The 20745-nt window shown below is 47.9% G+C and overlaps 1 protein-coding gene across 6 annotated transcripts in view; it reads right to left on the minus strand.

Moving 5' to 3' along the window:
- The window catches only part of PTPN6 (protein tyrosine phosphatase non-receptor type 6), a 583776-nt gene extending 568194 nt beyond the window's left edge, over positions 1 to 15582 (minus strand). For 2 of the 6 annotated variants that reach the window (XM_069650621.1, XM_069650625.1), the window contains exon 1: positions 14667 to 14815. The gene's annotated coding sequence lies outside the window, so the exon portion shown is untranslated. Of the gene's footprint in view, positions 1 to 14666; positions 14816 to 15043 lie in introns of those variants that run through there. The other 4 variants (XM_069650624.1, XM_069650626.1, XM_069650623.1 and 1 more) reach the window with 4 other exon arrangements.
- Between the last annotated feature and the right edge of the window lie 5163 nt (positions 15583 to 20745).

Genomic DNA, 20745 nt, shown 5'->3' on the forward strand with positions numbered 1-20745 from the left:
GGATTCAATGCGCTACACCTCATAATTTGGATGTGGGGTGCAAACAAGATGAGCTCATATCTTGTTAGTCTAGCAGAGGTGAGGTGTTGCGTCTGTGTTCTGTTTAATAGAACGTCTATGGCATGTGGCACCATCAGAATTAAAGTGTGCCCAATACCATTCCTTCCGTTTGTTTCACTGACGCAGCAGCCGCTGCGATGGATCGCAAACATCGTGGTAGTGCGCGTGCTACAGGGTCCAGCGCGGAAGAATAATAGCCGCACAGCCTATTTCTTCCACCTTGTTCCTGTGTCAAAACTGCCAATGCACATCCTTCATTCTCGCTCACAAATAGTCTAAAGATCTTTTTATAGTTAGGAGTGCCTAAAACTGGCGCAGCACACAATGCAGCTTTCATTTGCTCAAACGCTTTCTGACATTCCTCATCCCACTGTAAAGGCATCATTGCATCCTTTTTAGTTAATTTTATCATCGGCTTCACAATCAACGCAAAATTACTGATCCACTGCTGACAATAAGAGGCCATGCCTATTACAGCTCTCACTCCTTTTTGAGTTTTTGGAATAGGCATACTAGAAATACTTTCTATGCTTCTGGTGTTAAGATTCTCCCTTCTTTCGAAAGTAGGTAACCCAAATAAGACACCGCCTTTTGATTATACTGGAATTTCTTCAAACTTGCCTTGTGACCATGGGTCGCTAGGTGTGTCAATAGTAATATAGTACTTTCTTTGCAGATCTCTTTTGTGTCAGCAGCTAGTAATAAGTCATCTATGTACTGCAGGAGTACGCAACCTTCGGGTAATTCTAACATGTCTAGCTGCTCTTTTAGGGCTCTGCTGTAAATACTCGGGCTTTCTGTGTATCCTTGTGGAATGCGTGTGAATGTGAATGATCGACCTCCTAGAGTGAACGCGAACAGATATCTACTGCTTTTATCCACTGGAATGCTAAAGAACGAGTTCTTCAAATCAACTACACTAAAGTATTCTGTAGTGGCCGGTATCATTGTCAGTATTGTTGTGACGTCTGGGACCAAAGGGAATTGTGGCTCTGCCACTTTGTTCAATGCGCGCATATCAATTATGAAACGATATGGTACTTCATTGCCTCCTTTTTTGTAAGAAGAATCGGGCTGTTGCACGTGCTACCTGCAATTTCTTCAACCACCCCCAATCTCACCAGGTCAGTAACAATACTCTTTAATCCCTTCTCACCTTCAACAGAAATTTTATACTGGGGAATTTGTGGTAATGTAACACCTTCTTTCAAAGTTATTTTTGCTGGCTCTATTTTCAAGCATCCTACATCGTTATCATGCATTGCCCACAGACAGGTTGGTACTCTACTTAGCTCTTCTGGTAATGCTTTTGACATAAATTCCGTCACCGGTGCATTGTGAGGCCAAATCGTGAGGAACACCCCATCTGCCGTACAATGTATAACTGCCCCCAATTTTCTCAACAAATTTAATCCTAGCAAGTTCTCCCCACAATTTTCTGTCAGAAGAAATGGACATTGTTCCGTAAATGGTCCTATTGTAATTGGGACAGCTTCGGATATGGGGTTAATTACTGGTGTACCTGCGAACCCTACAGAAACATTCTTTTGCCCCGACAGTGGGATCTCCGGAACCAAGTGGTGGTCTATCGAACACTTCTGTGCCCCTGTATCTACAAGGAAACGGTGCTCCTTATTCCCGACTCTCATTTCTACGTAGGGTCCTCTCAGATTCAAGGGAATAGACACTGGTTCCGACCCCTGCCGTGGGCTGTCCTATTGTGAAAATAACACATCATCCGATGTGTAGTCACCGCTGCTGCTATAATACGTGTTTGGCTGTGTATCAAAAATATTCCCAATTCCCCCTCGGTGTCCTCCACTCTGATCATTTCTCTGTTGGCCCTGCCCGCCCTGATTTTGGTTCGGAACACTTTGGTTCAATGCCTGGTTCTGTTGCGCTTGGTTTTGACCATAGGATTGGTTTTGATTACCTCCATTGGTATATCCCTGTTGCTGCTGCATGCTATTTCTGCTTGGGCCATTTGTCCCCTGATGTCCTCTATGAGGCCTTCTCTGGCCAAACCCACCTCTATTCTGTAGGTGCGGGCATTGCGCTCGCCAGTGTCCTTCCTCCTTACAGTACGCACATTGATTTACTCCCAATGACACCCCGTGCATATTATTCAAATTTCCCCTGCCTTGTGCATTTCATCTACCTCTATTATATCCAATGACCTGCTGCAGTAACACTCTCGTTTTTAAATTTACTCTATCCTTCACCTCTCTTTCTTTCGCCACATTTACCCTGTTCTCGTAATACTGGGCTATGTGTAATATCTCACTCACCGGTTCTGCTGCCCAGGCACTTTCCGACGCCATTAACAAATCTTGAATTGGTAATATTAGTCCCCTCACATATTTATCAACAAATAGCCTTTTCCCCGACTCTGTGCTCACATCCTGCCCACTGAGGTCTGTGAATACTCCTTCAAATCTATTGAAATAATCCGTTACTGGCTCATCCTTGCCCTGTACACATGTAGTTAATTTGTCCCACTGAATCCTTTTTTCTGGAATTATTTCCCTCAATCTCCGCATAATCCGTTCTGGTAGATCTGCCATGCGGGTTCCCGGATTTTCCCCTACTTTTTTATTTTTGTCCTCCAATAGTAACTCCAACCACGTGGCGCCAAAAGCCCCCACGTCATCTACCATCCTCATCTGTTTCCATATATCTGCTGGCAAAATGACTGGGAAAATCAAATCTATATCGCTCATAGTAAGCACTGCTGATCTCAGAGTTGACTCTACTTCCTTGTAGAAACCTGCTGGATTCTTTCTTATATCAGGAATCATCTGTTTTTATAGTATTCACCTCTTGCCTGGAAAAGGGGACATGCACATACTGGGCAGTGAAATGGGCTGGTGTTACCTGCGCTCCTACTGTACCCGTCGCAGGGACCTCTACTTATGGTACAAACGTGGGCAGAACCTCTCTCATTGGAAATGCCCCACTCACGATCCCTCCCCCTTCTCTTAGGTTCAATAGTATTCCTAAGTCCAGTGATAGGCCCGTTTCTCCTGTACTTCGCTCGAATGCTCTCTTGTATACCGCTAGTATCTCAGGTGGGCTAGCCTTACTGTTTTTTTATATCCTTTTCTATCAAATGTTCAGCCATCGATTGCAGTGCCTTTCTTTTCATTGGCATGGGATATTCGTCAAATATGTCATGTATGACCATTGTTGGGATACTAGGATTCGACACCCACTTTATCGCTTCCCGTATACATACTTTCAGCTTGTCGCCCCTCTGTACAGATGACATTGAATGTCTCCGCTGTATGTATGGTTCTACCGTCCCTCTCCCATCTCTTCTAATATCCCAACCCCTGTATCCAGGTGCAGCAAACATTTCGGCATACTCATTATCCAACTCATTTTTAAGATCAAAAAGTCCATTCACATGTTCCTTTACTTCTTCATCTTTTATTCTACAACATGCTAATTGGTTCAAATCTAACAATCGTTGTGGCGGTAATTTCTCAAGTAACTTTTTCCATTCTCCCACCAAAAATTTCCCCATGCATTCCAACACTACCTGTCTCTCGTTGCTTCTTCGGTACCCATACAATGAGGCCAATGCTGCCGTCCCATCATTTCCTTCTATGTACATTTCTGCCTCTTGCTGTAATTCAATCTTTCTTTCTTTGCTGATCGCGCTGTGAGTTACCCGTCCAAATCCTGTTCCTTCAGCCCCGCCTCTCGCCTCCCCGGTCTCCATTTTGACTTCGGGAGGGGCGGATGGTGCTGAATCTGTCTCTGGAGCGGGAGGTGCGGATGGGACAAGTGACACAGGTGGCATCTGTGAAGGGCCTTCCTGGGTGCTGGGAAATTGTGTGTCTGCGGTCTGCGCTTGTGGGAGGGCTCGAGCTGTGGGTGGGGCTTGGGTTAATGCTTGCGTGAGGGGAAGTGCTTGGGCTGCGGGAGGCGATATGAGAACTACTGGTTGGGCCTGCGCAGTCACTACTGGCGTGTTTGGTTTCGATTCTGGTTTTGGGCCTCGCCCCATATTAGTTAGCAAATGTTCCATTAATTTGTCTGCTATGTGTAGTTCCCGCTGCGGTTATATTCCTTCTATGTTCATTTGCTCACGTCTCCCTTCCCGTCTTAGACTTGCCGTCCACTCCTCCTCCTCCTTTTCTTCTGCTACCTCAAGCTTCGATTTGTGCCTACGCGCATGCTTCTCTCTACTCCTAAATCGGAGCATTGCTTCCCTCCTCCAATCTTTAACAGTCTCAAAAGCTGCGGGTCACGTTTTTTTCCTAATCAGCACCCTTTTTAGGTTATCTATCCTCGCAATCTCAAAGCTACCATTAATTGGCCACTGATGGTCCTGTTGCTTTCTAGTTTGCCTATGCCAAATTTCACAAAATATTATCGCACCCACACCATATTTTGCATACATGTCATAAGCCGGCGTTCCCCCAGGCGGTGCACTTTGGCCATATTCCAAGGACTGTCTACCGCAGCGGAAAAGCCCCGCTAAAGTGGACAGTACTCCAGGCATGTTTTTAACCTTCCCCTTTGGTTAGCTAACCTTTACCTGGACGTTTGAATTTGCAAAATCAACACTCTACCAAAAATCAGGTTTTCGTTTGAATCGGGGAATGACTCACCTGATAAAACAAGTCGCCTGTCCTGACGCAACCTCTCCCAACGTCGTATCTGCGCTTCTCTGGCCTCTGCCTCGCTTCGGGACCCTCGCCTCCTTTGCCCTCTGGCCTGGTACGTCGATCAGGGATCAGATGTGTGCAGATCTGCGGAAGGAATCTCTCCTCACTTCTACAGGGCGCCCCGTACACCTCTTGATCCCGGCTCGATCGTCCCGTCCTCACCGTTCTTCCGCCTTTACTCCGTTACAATGTATATGATGGGGCAAGTGGGGGAGGGTCCCTATTCGGGCGCCATCTTGAAAGGGGCCCCTAGGGGTCCCTCGCGATATGGAAACAAGGCAATAACCATACACGAAAAGATGCGCCAGACACGAGGTTCAAATTCCCAATGCTAGGGTTTATTACAAGCAAAAATAGTCCCAATTGGCCAACTGTGGTCTCACGCCCCGTGGCGTGAGTTTTCTAGACCTCAAGGGACGCAAGAGAGCGAATTACGTACATCAGTTACATATATACAAAATGCATATCATACAATCAGCCATGTCATGTTTAACACCCCCCTTTATTAAGTTTCTTTGAACTCGGGATGACGATGGACATTTCCGACGGGTATGACAATTATGACACTTTCTATGTCTATTCTAGTAACAATGTGCAATTAGAAAGTGCGGAGGCATCTTCTAGTTGTTGAACAGAACACAGTGGTTCTGTTCTTGGAAGCAAGCTGCATACGAGGGGCCCTAGGGTTCCCTCGCGATATGGAAACAAGGCAATAACCATACACGAAAAGATGCGCCAGACACGAGGTTCAAATTCCCAATGCTAGGGTTTATTGCAAGCAAAAATAGTCCCAATTGGCCAACTGTGGTCTCAGGCCCCGCGACGTGAGTTTTCTAGACCTCGAGGGACGCAAGAGAGCGAATTACGTACATCAGTTACATATATACAAAATGCATATCATACAATCAGCCATGTCATGTTTAACACCCCCCTTTATTAAGTTTCTTTGAACTCGGGATGACGATGGACATTTCCGACGGGTATGACAATTATGACACTTTCGATGTCTATTCTAGTAACAATGTGCAATTAGAAAGTGCGGAGGCATCTTCTAGTTGTTGAACAGAACACAGTGGTTCTGTTCTTGGAAGCAAGCTGCATACGGGGGAAGAGCCACATTCCAAGCTTTGCTATCTATGAGGTACTATTCGTGTCCTGGGAGCCGACACGCTCTAAAGGGCTTTGCGAAGGGGGGCAGTAAGAAGAGCATAATTCAAGCCTTTAGCTGCTTTATTCTAACATATGCTACCACAGTACGAGACTGGCTGGCAGCTGTGAAATGATTAAATGCCCTGCAGCTCTCCCTCAAGGCTACAGAGAGGGAGCGTGGGCATTCCTTTCTGGGCTACTCATGAGGAGTTTCAACAAACTCCTCTGTCCCGCGACCTTGGCCTTTCATATTCAGACAACAATGTTAACAGTTGAGCAGAGTAAGCAGAATTCGCAAGAATTGCAAGCTGCAAAGCAGTTTAGACAGAAAGCAATGAGCAATGGTTAACAAGCAAAATGGCGATTCTTGCTACGTTTAAAATGGCCGCTTGTTGGTCAAGCATAGCAGTCTATATTTCTATAATTCGGTGCATAAGACGGTTGGCCTTCGGCCATCAAGTTACGTCTGTCATTCAAATGAGGGGTATTCACTTTTCCAGATCGACACTTACATACCTCATAATAAGTGGTTAGAAGCAGTCGAATGGATTTTACCTAAGGAAGAGTAATGGTCTTTGAAACCTATTATGTTGGTTGTCCTTAGTTTTTATTTTTGCCCCATGCTTTCTGAATTGCCTAGTATAATTCAATTTTTGTTCATGTGTTTATTTTTATGACTGTTATTTAATAAAGTAAGCTTTCTTTTTTATTATAAAGTACATGGTTTTATTTTAAACCTTATTCAAAGCAGTACAGTAAAAAGGAATTACAATTGAGAATGAAAAACATTCATACAAAGGTTAATAGAGAAGCAAAGGGAACAGAGAAAAAATAATAATTCAATCTCCATTACACATACTAGGATGTTTTCACTCTCATTTAAAACCAACAAATTCATCAAGTAAAAAAGGGAAAGGAAAAGACGTTTCCATTATATAAAAGGGACGACACTAACTGACCAGTGAAACTTTCTTGACGATTTCATATCCTCAGTACAATTAGCGGCATGTTATCATAGTGTCAACCCCACCATTTTAAGAAACATAACTACTCTTATCACAAGTGAGGTCAGGCTCCCCATTAAAACATAGTGCCAAAAGGTTTCCGCCTGTAAATATTCCAAATTATATACAAAGAGACCAAATACATCCTCCCATGTCTTCTGGCGCACAGGGAATACGTTCACTAAATGTTTTATAGATTCCACCTCTTTCACACAATAATGACGCATAGGATTTTCCCATTGGCCTCTTTTGAACAATATTTCTCTTGTGGGGGGCAAGTTAAATCTCATTCTCATAAATGTATCGCTGAATTGGCTATCTGGACATTGTCCAGATATTTTAAGATGTTGCCCCTTCTCTTATGCTCTCTTTGTTTTTCTGTATAGGACGTATACTTCATTCTTTCTTCACATGTGTTTATCCAGTCAATTTCCATCTATTTTTTCACTTTCTCAGGATTCTCCATCAGTATTTCAGTGCTAATCCCATATAAAACCATTACATGTTCGCCATCGTTTTTGAAGGGGGTCATAAGACCCTTCATTGGCCCATGCAAGCTTGTCCCCATTAGGGCATATAAGGATGAGGATTTACTGACCAGTCATTTTTGATATAACAGTATTTTCTTTATGTGTATCAGGTTTTCCAGAGAGCATAGGTCTAGTTAAAATCGCAATATGGCAACCGGAAGACAACTTGGGAGGCCCAAAACTTTCCTCCTTATTAGTCCCTCTAGTTTATTCAACTCCAGCTTTTCATAGTCCCCGCCTGTTTCAAGGCCATCAAGCAATGACAGGGTCCCCTTACCTGGGTGAAGAGTAAACCAACAGTATTTTTTCTTCATGAAGACCATTTGGGCCGCAAAGTGTTTTCCCCTTGTCCACAGTAGCTCTTGCCTTGCTCTAAGATCAAACGGCCTAACTAGGTTCAATCCCAAGTGTTTTCTTTTAATATTTATATGTTGTCTGCTTATGTACAGTGGTCTGCTCCCTTTAGACCAGGGCTTTAGCACTTTATTTTTTTGTTTACAATAAAAATTATATGGTTGCAATGGAGTCATCAAACTCAAATGATAAGTTCCTAACTTATGGAGATTGATCGTTACCAGTTAATGGAGTTTAAAATGTTTCCCAAAACTGGATCACCCTCTCTTACCTTCTGGCTATACCAGTGATAAAGCCTTGGGGAAGAATCCCTTCGGCCCTTCATTAGCCTGATTCAAAGGAATTCTTAAATCCCCCCCCCATCAGTTGGTATATCCCATCATGTCAGTTATTTTACCCCTGAAGCCTAGTAACCGTCAATCCAGTGACCGAAGAAGCCTAAAAGTCAAATTCCCGTGATATTGCCCTCAACCAGCCCTACAGATGAGGGATGTATTGGCCACTTTTACTCCCTAAAAATTGGCAAATACTCCCCAAAAATAAAAACAGGGAGCACAAATACTCCCAACATAAAATAGAAAACTAACTGGCAGGTAGAACCATGTGCCCCTGCTTTCACCCACACAGCTCCATGGATAGGTTTGGGCCAGTTGTGCATGTGATATCACAGAAAGAAAATACTATTATAGCTGCCTGATTAGAAGAAGTAAACATGTATATTTTAATGTGCATTAATAACTAGGTGCAAAGAAATGTTGATAACAAAAAATTCTGTTTTCCAGTTAAAACATATTTTTACTCGCTTATAAAATATTCACATTGGGAATTGGACTTCCATTTGTACTCTCTAAAAATGATTCTACTCCCAATTTTAAAAAATAGGGAGTAAAATATTCCCACTTCCAAATCTTAGCATTGCCCTCAGCGATCAAATATGTGACATCACATTATAGCTGGAGAAAGAAGTAGGTACACAGACACCTTTCCATTCATATGATGGCTAAGTATGGCCGCAAAGGCTGGACATAGGGTGACTGAGGCTTGGTGCCCCTGGGCAAGGTCAGGCTGCACCTGCCATATGATGGCAACACTTGTGTAAGGCGGTCACAGCGTATCTGAGACGGCAAGCCGAGTTAAATAATGTCAGACACATTGGCTTTGTCTATGCTTGTTACTCGTATGGGCATTCCAGGTTTCCCTTGGTGATTGCAACTCCCCAAACATTTCACTAAATGCAGCATGTAGCAAGAATTAGCGCCCGCAAGAGTCTTCTTCAACGCAGCCTTCAACATCATCTCAGAGTATGTATACATAGGGTTGCACACGTGTACCGACAATGACACCCAGAGTTTGTTGGAATTCCTGTGAACATAGCACAAGACTCTCAAACTCCAGGCATCCAACTGGGAACCATCAACAAATGGCTGCAGACTGGACAACAAGGAACCCCACTTCCCGGCATTGAGTATGTCTTCATGAAATACACAAACATCAACGCACATGACCCCGTTACGCCACAGTCGAAACACTGGAGGTCTAGCTGGACTCCCATCTAAAGAAAGAAGTGGAAACTAAACCCATTTACCCACAGATGCCACTTGATCCCAGGACGGTACTCATGAGCTTGAAGCAAGGAACTGGTCTCCCCACCTGAGCTGCTGTGTTCTGCTCTGGCCAGGCCCTCCTGGCCAGCCCCAAAGTGAGCATTTGTACGAACCAGATCCTTTGATGCATATACTACTGATTATTACTCCTGGGGCCGAGGACAGACCCAAAAGGGTCCTGAAACAGAACAATACGGGCCAATCCACTGCCGCTACTAGGGCACTCGTGTTAAGACCGTAGTGAACAAAGAAGCCGCATGTGGACATGGGTCATGAGTAGTGCATGCACACTATTTTCGATGTCAGTTCACACTGACTTGGCAGACACGCCATCTTGACCATCTGCAGTGTGGGTCCAATCATGGGTTTTTTCTTTCCATTCTGGGACTTGTAGCACTGGATATATAACATAGCAGACCCAGAGTTCAAATCCCTGACTGCACAGAAAGCACTAGCACTGGACTAATATCTCCTGATTGCAATGGGGCATTTTGTCATAGGCAGACTTGGACACATCTCACAGAGCTCTCCAGACCCATGTCTTGTTGGTCTAGCCTTAAGCCAATTGTCTGCCATTGGGATGACCTTGCATTTGGTCAGGCACTGAAAGGCTATCTCAGGGAGGTCTTGGAAAGAGACATAAACCTGTGTGTCAGGGTGAACTGGCGGCACTGTGGGATGTGTCTGCAGATCAAATCATAGAGCAGGCCAATGTGGGGCAAAAGCACTGACCAGCGGCAATGGACAATTTCCGCCCTGGCTGCCCAATGCACAACGGTCTCTGCCATGCCATGACAGGTGTCAATCTATCTTTACAGTATCTCAAATGCGAGCCTCGGCTAAGTGCACACCATGTCCTCCTCCAAGTTCGACTGATGCCTGGGGATCCAAGGAACACAGGCATGGAAACAGCATTACTCCCTTCAGTCTCTACTAGCCCTAAACTCTCAAACTCAATACACGCAAACAACTAATCCACTCACACATGCCTTGATATGAAATGATATGTTATGATTTGGTATTTATAACGCACCTGTACACAAGTGTTTCCAGGCTTCTTAGTAAGCCTTCACCGGGCGGCAACAAAGAGATCACTCCACACCCAACTAAAATACCACGGCCCCTGGCCAATACATCCTAGCACTCTTGGCTCGAGCGGTCTCCTTGGACACAGACGCCTCGATGCTCCCGACACAATCCACCTAGAAACTCAAACGCATACACAGCTCATGGTATCACTGGTCTTCATGCACCAACACAAGAGCATAGCGATCTTGCACTTTCCCTCTCACTCTGAGTAACCATACACCCATCCATTCTTTCAGAGCTGCGAGAGTGGCCTGAGGTAATGCAAATGGCAGCGGCATGCAGTATAAATCCCAATGACATAACATAACTCATTTTGGGCCCTCAGATGGACTGTTCCCTCACCCTACACATTGGGACCAATGACATGCTGTTTGACCCTTCTCTACGGGAAGGACGCACTTCATCGTATAACAATTCCGTCACCGCATGTTGGGTGCCTAGAAAACAGGACCAACAGTAACCAAGATTGCCAATAGCCATGCAATACTTAATTGGTGAGCAGGTGCAAGTGGATCTTGGTCACGTAACCTAAGCCCCACCCACCTGTCAATCACTGCTAATCCTGTGGTGCCTTTTTGTTTTTCTGCCCTTTTCCCCTACTTAAGCAGCCCCAGCCTATTTTCCTTTGCAGTTGGTTAGCAAGTGAAAGGGAATCATAGTCATGGCATGTCACCTATGCCCCAACCACCTGCTTAGCCCTGTCCCTTCCTTTCCTTTCCTAACTCTTAGATCAAAAGCTTCTCTCGCCCAGGCTTCCCAAGCAAAGGGCAGACAAAGAAAAGGACAACTCCTGTTTGGACCTTTTCAGACCGGACACACTATGGGCCAAAACCCCTGCTCTTCCGCCATCAGGTAAGCCCCATCGAACATGTGTTTCACCCCTCTGTCCGACCAACCCTTCCCTGCCATCACCACTCATCACCATCCACACCACTCATAAGCAACATCATGGATACTGCATCACGGCAACCTCACTTGCGTCACCATAGACCGCATCAACACGCCGTCATCCAATCCTACGAGAAAACGGATGCTCCCCAATGTCTGCTACGTAATCAACTACTCAGCAGACATCGCCAATCTCACAACCACACATGACTTGGATGCCATCTTCATTACTGAGACCTGGATGACATCCATTTCCACCCACATCCTAGATGTCCTCATCCCCAACAGCTATAGAATTTTACAACAAGACCGTTGAAACATGATCGGTGGAGGCCTTGTCTTCTTTCACAAGGCATCATGGCCATGAACCCAACTAGACTTTGCCAGCATTGGCTCTATCAAAAACCTTAGCAACCACTTCCCGCTCTTCCATATGGACACAGACACTTTTTACCTCGTTTACAGACCACCAAAGCCCAAATCCTCTGTAATCGAAGAATTCACGGATTTGGTCACCACCCCGTGTCTTGCACATACCAACTACATCTTCCTCAGCTACTTCAAAATTCCTAGCAACCAAATAAAAGAAGGAAGCTCTACCAGTCCTACTCGACACTCTAAGCTACACAGAGCAAGCAAAAGACCCTACTCACAAGAAAAGTAATTTCCTTGACGTCATCATTACTGCCCTCACCACCCTGCATCACAGCTCTCCAATCTCGATTGGTCAGACCATATGGCAATCCTCTTTGACACAACCCCAGTCAAGAACCTCCATTGGAAACCCAGGAAAGCAGCCTTCTAATCATTCAAGAACTTCCCAGTGGAGGGTCTCACGGATGACCTCGCCAAACTCAACCTCACATGGGCTGATCTACTTCTGATGAACCAGGACAGTGACTAGCTTCTCCAAGAACTCAAAACCACCCTCACAACCAACATCAACTGCAATGCCCCAGTGAAACAATACACCCTCAAGTCTAAACCTTCCACACCCTGGTACATTAAAGAACTTAGCTTCAATAAACAAACCATCAGAAAACGAGAAAAGGCCTTGCAAAAATCTTGCAGTTCCTCCAACTGCGCCCTCCTCATGGAACTCTGTGCCACATGCAGACAACTGATCACCACTGCCAAGGCCAGACACCACTACCCAAAAAACATAGCCAAAGCTCATAATGAAAGCAGAGCCCTCTTTAAAGCCATCAAGCACTGCATCAACCCTCTGACCCTTTGTACGGCACTCCATCGATAAATAGACCACCATCAACTCGTTCTTCATCAACAAGATCAGCATGGTTCACAAACACATACACACCAACGCCACAACTGACAGCACATCAAACATCCCATCTCGCAAAAGTCCTACTACCTGGACAACTTCAAGACATGCACTATGGAAGATCTCACTGGCACCCTCGCATCCCTCAAGGCAACATTGTACCTCTATGCTTAAGACCCATCCAACTGAAGTACCCCTCTATTACCTGACAATCATTAACAGCTCCCTAACTCAAGGCATCTTCCCCTCAACCCACCCTCAAAACCTGGCAAATTCTCCCCCTTCTCAAGAAACCAACTGTGGACCCTGCAACCTCAGCAACTACCGCCCCAATGCCAATCTTCCCTTCCTAGGTAAGATCCTTGAAAAATCAGTAGCCATGCAACTCCTCCAACCCATAGAAGCCAACATCCTCCTTCAGTTCTACCAATCTGGCTTCAGACTAAGATGCAGCACTGAAACGGCTACCAACAAGGTTATCGATGATGCCCTGAAAATCCTAGAAGGCCATGCTTGCCTCCAGATTCTGCTTGACCTCTCAGCAGCATTCGACACTTTGGCCCACCAAAAATAGGCCATCAGACCCTCAGTGACAATATACATCACTGCATCAGGATCTGGGAGATCATTCTCGGCTGGTTCAAAACCTACCTTGCAAACCCCACCAGTTTGTACAAATAAGTTCCTCCAGATCACCAATTTACCCATCACCTGTGGAGTCCTGCAAAGATCCATCCTCTCCGCTGCGATCTTCAGACTTTACATGGAATCGCCCAGAACTCTCCTGGCTCCACGCAACTTCCAAATCCAACAATAGCAGATGACAACCCTTTCTATCTCAAAATATCCTCAACTGAAGACATCCATAGGCTCAAGGCCAGCCTCACATTGATCCAGTCTTGGGTGTCCAGTGCTTGCCTGAAGCTCAACCGCTTACAAGACAATTCCTACTGCTGACCAACAACACTGAACAACCTGACATCCAGACCGGGTTCTCTGCTATGACCCGCGAGGAATTTACACCCCAGCTGACAACCTGCTCCAACTCCCTTGGGTTTGACATTGACAGACACCTCTCCTTCTAAACAACACTTAGCAAGGAAAATGCCAACAGCTTGGTACCACCTTTCCCTCCTGTGGAAAATCAAGCCCTTCATCCCAGAAAACAACTTCAGATTTGGTGTCCAGGCCTTGGTTTTTCGCCCGCATGGACGGTGGCAATGCCCTTTTGGAAGGCCTTTCCGGCGAATACCATGGCACCCCAGAGATGTGCCCTATGACCCATCATGACAAGCTCTGCATCTCCAAAAGGCCTATGATCCACCAGAAGTCAGGACATATGGAAACTTGAACTCTTTCCGTTGCAGGAAGGAAAGAACCAGACAGGCCGTCTCTGTCCATGCCCCCAGAATCTGGAACCAACTACCCGTCAACACCAGGCTCCCTCCCCGCTTCTACATTTCAGGAAGGAGCTCAAGACGCTCCACTTCAAGGAAATGGCTCCTCCCTAACACCTAGATCCAGCCACCCTCCACTCCCCCACCGTACCTGAGACTGGGTGACCTGTCCCTCCCCCCTCCGCGCTTACCTGTTTACTCCCCTGGTTGCTTGGAGATCGCTTGCTGCCAATTTGCCTGCCTTCCTCCTATGTTGTTGTTAGATCCCTGCAGCCTTGCAGCTCTGCTTCCCTCCAGGGGTGTTGCGAGGTCTGCAAAAGATCCGGGGCTACGGGAACTCGGCGCTAGCTAGCCTCTGCTTCCCTCACTGTGCCCTTCCCCCTATGATTTGTAAAGCACTCAAGGAAATAAAAACGTCCATGCACCGTTCTAGGGCCCTCACCTCTTTCCAAATAAGGACACCGGGTATACCCATGAAGAAACCTCGGATCTGGTTCCTGGGAGAGAACCCCCGTTTCCCTAAGCTTATCCTGGGATGTGGGACATTCACGACAATGACACCCACAACGACAATGTTGGCTAGCTTCTGCAGAAAGACGTCTTCTAGATTGCAGAAAACATCTTAAAACGTACCTCCTCAATGCACAACCAAGAACTGCTGCCTGCCCCTGCCAAGAAAGCTCCCCGGCAACGTCAATAAACAGGCTCGCCGAAAAGTGCCAGGACACCGTTCGTGTCAGCTGCCTGGGCCAGGCCCCACCCTAGCAGAGGCAGGTAAATATAAGCATCCCAGGTGCAGGCACGTCCCGTGAGTGTGCCGGGGAGGGGAGGGGACTTGGGAATGCTCCTGTGAGGACCCGGCTGCCCTTCGAGCTGCGGTAAGGAGCGGGCGTGTCTTTTCTTGCCCTGAGAGTAGACGGATGCTCCCAGAGAGCAGACCCAAGACAGAGCTGGAGCCTGAGTAGCGGACATGGAGTTACCGTGGGCAGGGAAAGCTGCTGGCTACATACCTCCTGAGGGGCGGCAGCGATACGGTGCCAGGAAGAGCGACGAGGGCCAGCCGGGTGCTGTCAGGGACTTCCCCTTATTATTCCCCGCCAGAGGCAGGCCTTGTGGCCCTCTGTGTCGACGATGCGCCTAGAGTCCACGTGGCGCTCTCCAGCCGCGGGCAGGTCGCCGGGCCGGTGGAACTCTCTTCTGGCTGCCGGTAGGTACAGAGTCTGGCTCCCGGGCCGAGCTGGCAGCAGGAGTGGCGAGGAATCCGAGCCCAGCCGCTTGCTCTGGCTCCAGTCCGGCGGGACCTGCCGTGGCTCCGCTGAGGGCCTGTGGCAGGGCCTGCAGACGCTCACAGGCCCTGCAGGAATGGTGGAAGCAGCGCCAGGCCTGTCCTCCAGGCTCAGTCCCTCGGGATTGCTATGGCGATAAGGGGTGGCAGTAAAGGAGGAAGTTCCCACACACCTGAATCGCGAGCATAGACCTCTGCGGCCCCGGGGACAAAGGCAGGCTTATTTTCTGCCGGTTCCTCTCGCACTCCCAGTTAATGAATAATGGGAGGAGAGCACCGGCTGATGCGTAATTATAGAGGGAGAAAAACGATATGCAACAGGCAGTGCTGGGAGACAAAACACTGCCCGACCTGTTCAGAGTCCCAAAGAAACTGCAAGCCCAGCGGGTCTTTGAGTCTGGCGCACAAATGACAGTGTGTAATCTGTAGGACGCGTGTTTGCGTCCTTTAAAATACCTCAGTAGGCCAGTGCACCGACTGCACCTCGTATCACACTGAAACAAATCGGGGTCACTCACTACAGAACTCTGTTTGCAACCCACAGACCATTGGTTCCAGTCCCAGCAGGACAGCACAATGCGGAGAATCCCCTTAAGATTGCTCATGGGTTTAATGCACCTGCTGCAGAGATGTGTTCGAATCTGAGCAAGAAAGGTCAAGGGTTGAGTGGGACTGCGCTGCTGAAGAGATGTGCCAGTAAACTGCGTATCACAGGTTCCAAACCTGGCCAAATACATTCTTTGGGTCTGATTTACAAAGCTTTTTTTCAATGGGATTGCAGCATTTTAAAAGGTTTTTTATAAATGGCCTATTGAGTTTATGTTTGGCGATTATGATATAGTCTGCATGCGGCAGGCTCAGAAGCTGTAAAACAAGTTTCATAGGATGATGCTGTGATTACTTACCCGTAATCTTCATTACTCCTAGTCCTGTTCTTCCTCATCACAGTCCTAACTCACGGAGGCAGTCTGCCATCTCGCTGAAACGCAAAGGCAAAGCTGCCGAGCGCAAGTGGCTGGCTTCCAGCATATTCGCTGACAAACTGGCCTGTCACCTGCTCCAAACGCAATACTGCCTCTCCATTGGCTCCAAGAAACAGGCCCACATCCAATCACTCATCGCTGGGGCATCAATCAACACGCCAGAACTTTTCTACTAATCCTACTGCAGTCTCCACTGCCCCTCTTCCTTCTCAGGCCCTCTGCACGTGTTGGCCTCAATCTTCAAAACTAAACACAGGACATCCTGTCCTCGCTCTCCTCTCCCCTTTGTCCCCTTCCTGCATGTAGTCTGACCTGACCCCCCACTTTCCTCCTTCTCTCCTATAGCACCTTATGAGGTAATCGAGACAGACTGCTCTATGAAAGTCTCCTCCAAACAGGTGCTCCCATGCTCTTCCAGAGCCATTAAAGACCACATTGCCTCCTTCGGTCTCTCCTTGGCTGAGTTCTGTAACCACTCTTTTGCCACTGGCACCTTCCCCTCACCTCTCAAGCACTCCCTTGTGCATCCCTTCATCCTTCCTAAAAAAAAAAAAGCTGTCTGCCCGGCTACCGCCCTAGCTGCTGGAAAAATTGGTCATCTCCCAACTAATCCAACACACTGAATGTGTTAGCTGCCTCCATGACCACCAGTCTGGCTTCCAAGCATCCAGGGGCACGGAAACTGCTCTCCTGAACACCCGTGATGACCTGCTCTCAAACCTTGACTCCAATATCCTTCTGTCCGTATCTTCCCCAATCTGTCCTCTGCCTTTGACACGCTCAACCATTCCATCCTCATAAAACGGCTCTGTGATACACTGAGTATCACAGATCGGGCACTGACTTGGCTGACCTGCGAAGCGGAAATGGGCTCTTTCTCTCCTCTACCTCACTCTCAACTTCCGGCGTCCCTCAGGGCTCTAGCCTTACGCCGTGTCTTTTCAACATTTACTTTGCCCCTCTGGCCCACCTGATCACCTTCTCGCTTCATTTCCAGTGTTATGCTGATGACACAGAGCTCTCCTCCTCCTCCTCCCCCTCTCCCTCCACTCTCATTCCCGACTGTCTGACTGCTAACCAGGTGTGGTGTGCTTCCAATGGTATCAGCCTTAATGCCAGTAAGACTGAGATCCTTCTCATTGGGACTCCTGCACCCTCCTTCCCTCCCACACTCTGGCTGCCCTCCCTGGTCCCTCTCCCCTCACCATCGTGAGGCAAAAAACCTGGGTGTCATCTTCGACTCTTCCGTCTCCTTCACATCTCACATTGTGGACCTTGCCAAAAAGGCCCACTCTCAGCTTCACCTTCTCAGAGGCATTCTCCCTTTCCTCACCTTCCCCCAAAAACACAATGGGGCTCGTTAAGACGTTAGCGGTAACCCCCTGGTGGTACCGGCGTGTTGCCGCCGACCTCGTAACACTGCCACCTGATATCCCGGTGCCACCGGGATATTACAGGTGGTGACAGGCCGGGATGTCAGGCAGTGGAAACTGTAAGTTCCCATTCTGGTGGAGTCTCAGCACGGGAATAGGTACACGGAAGCACTCGCGCCGTTGCTAACGATGCCGGTACTTTTGTGAAAATCATGCCTGCAGGGACTCGTAATCCCGGCAGGTCAGACCTACTGGGGGACTCCGGCTCCTGCAGGCAATGTCATAGTCTGGCGGTCCCAAAAGTGAGCCGGTACGTTGCTACCGGCACCCTTATTTCTGGACCACCAGACTTGGAATGAGGTCTAATGTCTCCAGAGCTCTGGTTCTCTCTAGGCTTGATAACTGTAACAGCCTCTTCCTTAATCTGTCTCTCTCCTCGCCCTCTTCAACTAATCCAGAATAGGATTGCAAGATTTATCCTTGGCCACAAGCACAGGGACCGCATCTCTCCAGCCCTAAAATCTCTCAGTGGCTCGCACTGGTTGCAAGGATTACATTCAAGACCCTTTGCATCATCCACAAGGCCTTCTGAGGCCAGGGACGTCGCGACATCCAACTCTCTCTCCCTAAATACCTACCTGCTAGAGTCCTTCGTTCCTCTACCTCCAACTCTCTGCAGATCAGATGTGTCTCTAAGCAGAGAGTAGGGGTAGATCTCTCTCTTCGGCAGGTGCCTCCCTCTGGAACGACATCCCTGCTCCTCTCTGACTTGAGCCGAATCCTCCTTAAGTTCTGGAAGCTTTACAAGACCTTCCTTTTCCCCTCCTCCTTCTCTCTCCCCCTCCCCTCCTAGTCTCCTTCTTCTGCGAATGGTTTGCCTGTGAACCATTATGAGTAGTACTTGGTCCCCCCGACCAATGTCCTGCACCCCTTCCTACCAGCACATGCCTTTGAGCACCTTTCCCTGACTAGCCTCTGAGGCTGGTCCACCCCCCTCCCTACACTTGCCCCCCACCCTTATTTTCCCTCTTGCACTTGCCCTCCTGGGCATCCTTAGTGCTTGCTCAGCCCTGCCCCCCAACACGTCTCTCTCTGAACCCTCTCCCTATCCCTTCCCCTCTCCCCGACCGCCACCTCCTCCCTGCACTTCTTGATATTGCACTTGCACAATCTGAATGTCACAAGGCCTAGTAGGACCGTTATTGTTGTTTTCTCTCCCCTTTCTCCACCCCCCACCCCACCTTTTTGTCGTGTGGCATCTGGAAACACTTTCTGATGTATAGGCGCCATACAAATGTTCAATAAATAAATAAATGAAATCGCCACAATATTCCTGTGTTCATACCAACGGAATCGGGGAAACATGATTATGACGAGGAAGAGCAAGGACTACGTAACCAGCGCATTGCCAGCACGACCACTCTTCCACACTGAAGTCAAACTCACGAAGTATGACAAAGCCAGCAATCATCCAGAAAGAATGACTGCAATACCCAGTCACCCTTTAACACCAAGCAAAGGGCCCATTGTGGACTTTAGGAATGCAGTGGCAAAACCATGATCTGTATGCCCCTGTCTGAATTACCACTCGATAATTCTGCCGGTAGTGATTCCGCCAGATAAATGGGGGCTAACCCCGCCCTTCCACGACTTATAATCCTGCGGTAATCCTACACGACCAAGTGACGGTAACTGATTTTTGGCAGTATGTTGTCAATTCACTGCAGAAATACAGCCAAACTCCGAATGAGGCCTATTGTGTCCTTAAACTACAGACCGATCGCTGTGAGAAGGTCTTGTGATCCTTGTTGGCGCACCTCTATGTCAGATGAAGGAACTGAGCTGTCCTGTCCTTGTAAGTGAGAATGACTGATCGAACATCGCGATAAACCCATCCGCCTGAAAAAGAGATCTGGCAGCGGCGCAGGTAGGACAATCTCCTGCGAAAGATGCATCGTAAGCATAAAAGACGAGTCATAGCGAAGGGATAATGCTTCAGGAGAGACTACCAGGTGTTGAGGAGAGCATAAAAAGGCTGTGAGTTACTAATTCCTTCAGCTGAGGTAATTGCTTTCAAAAAGATGGTCTTCATAGTCAGGTGTTTTAAGTCTGTCAGAGCGAGAGGTTCAAAGGGCCAACCCTGCAGGACCCAGAGAACTAAGGTTTGGTAGGTCCCAAGGTGGAGCGAGGGGCTTGATCCTGGGATGGAAGATTTCAGAAGCACCCAAGAGATGGTATCATCTGCTGCCTTACCATCAACCCAGGGACCCCTGGAAGCCTAAATGGCCCTCCATGTTGCCCTGTACAAGGCCAAATGGCAACACATTGGTAAAATCCTGGTGATATCCAAAGAACCAAATTCAAGAGGATGGAGGGTATTTCTGCCACACCAAATCATATCAGCATTCCAGTTTTGGGCATAGCAACAGGGGCCCGCTTGGATACCTGACCTGCTAGGGAGATGGGAACAGAGACAGAACCAGCATTCTGCGGCCCTCCAGCTCCATGTCCAAGGCAGGATGTTGATCGGCGTTGAGAACCCGGTAACAGACGTAGGGGAGGAGGTAGTGGCAGTCCCCAACAGCAGGGGGAGGGGAAACAAAGTTCTCCATCGCCATGTGACCATGAGACCTCACGCATGACCGAACCTGGTCCTCCTCGGGATCAAGGGAATGTGAGCGACCATCTAGGGGAACTTCAATGGCCAAGGGATGCCCGGGACGTTGGTAGCCCAGGCACCCCATCCCAGAACTCTGGAGCAGAACAGAGGGAGGCACACGTATCCACCGGAGGGAGGCTGGAGCAACGTGTGATCATCAGTAATGCTTCAGGGTTGACGGACATCGCTGGAGCAACGCATGATCATAAGTAATGCTTCGGGGTTGACGGACATCGCTGGAGCAACGCGTGATCATCAGTAATGCTTCAGGGTTGTCGGACATTGCTGGAGCAACGCGTGATCATCAGTAATGCTTCAGGGTTGACGCTGGAGCAACGCGTGATCATCAGTAATGCTTCAGGGTTGATGGACATCGCCTGGCAAGTAGGAAAGTTCCTGCTGAGGAAACCGG

Source organism: Ambystoma mexicanum, chromosome 3p (assembly GCF_040938575.1).
Source record: "Ambystoma mexicanum isolate Mex_15411 chromosome 3p, UKY_AmexF1_1, whole genome shotgun sequence".
NCBI classification, from domain to species: domain Eukaryota; kingdom Metazoa; phylum Chordata; class Amphibia; order Caudata; family Ambystomatidae; genus Ambystoma; species Ambystoma mexicanum.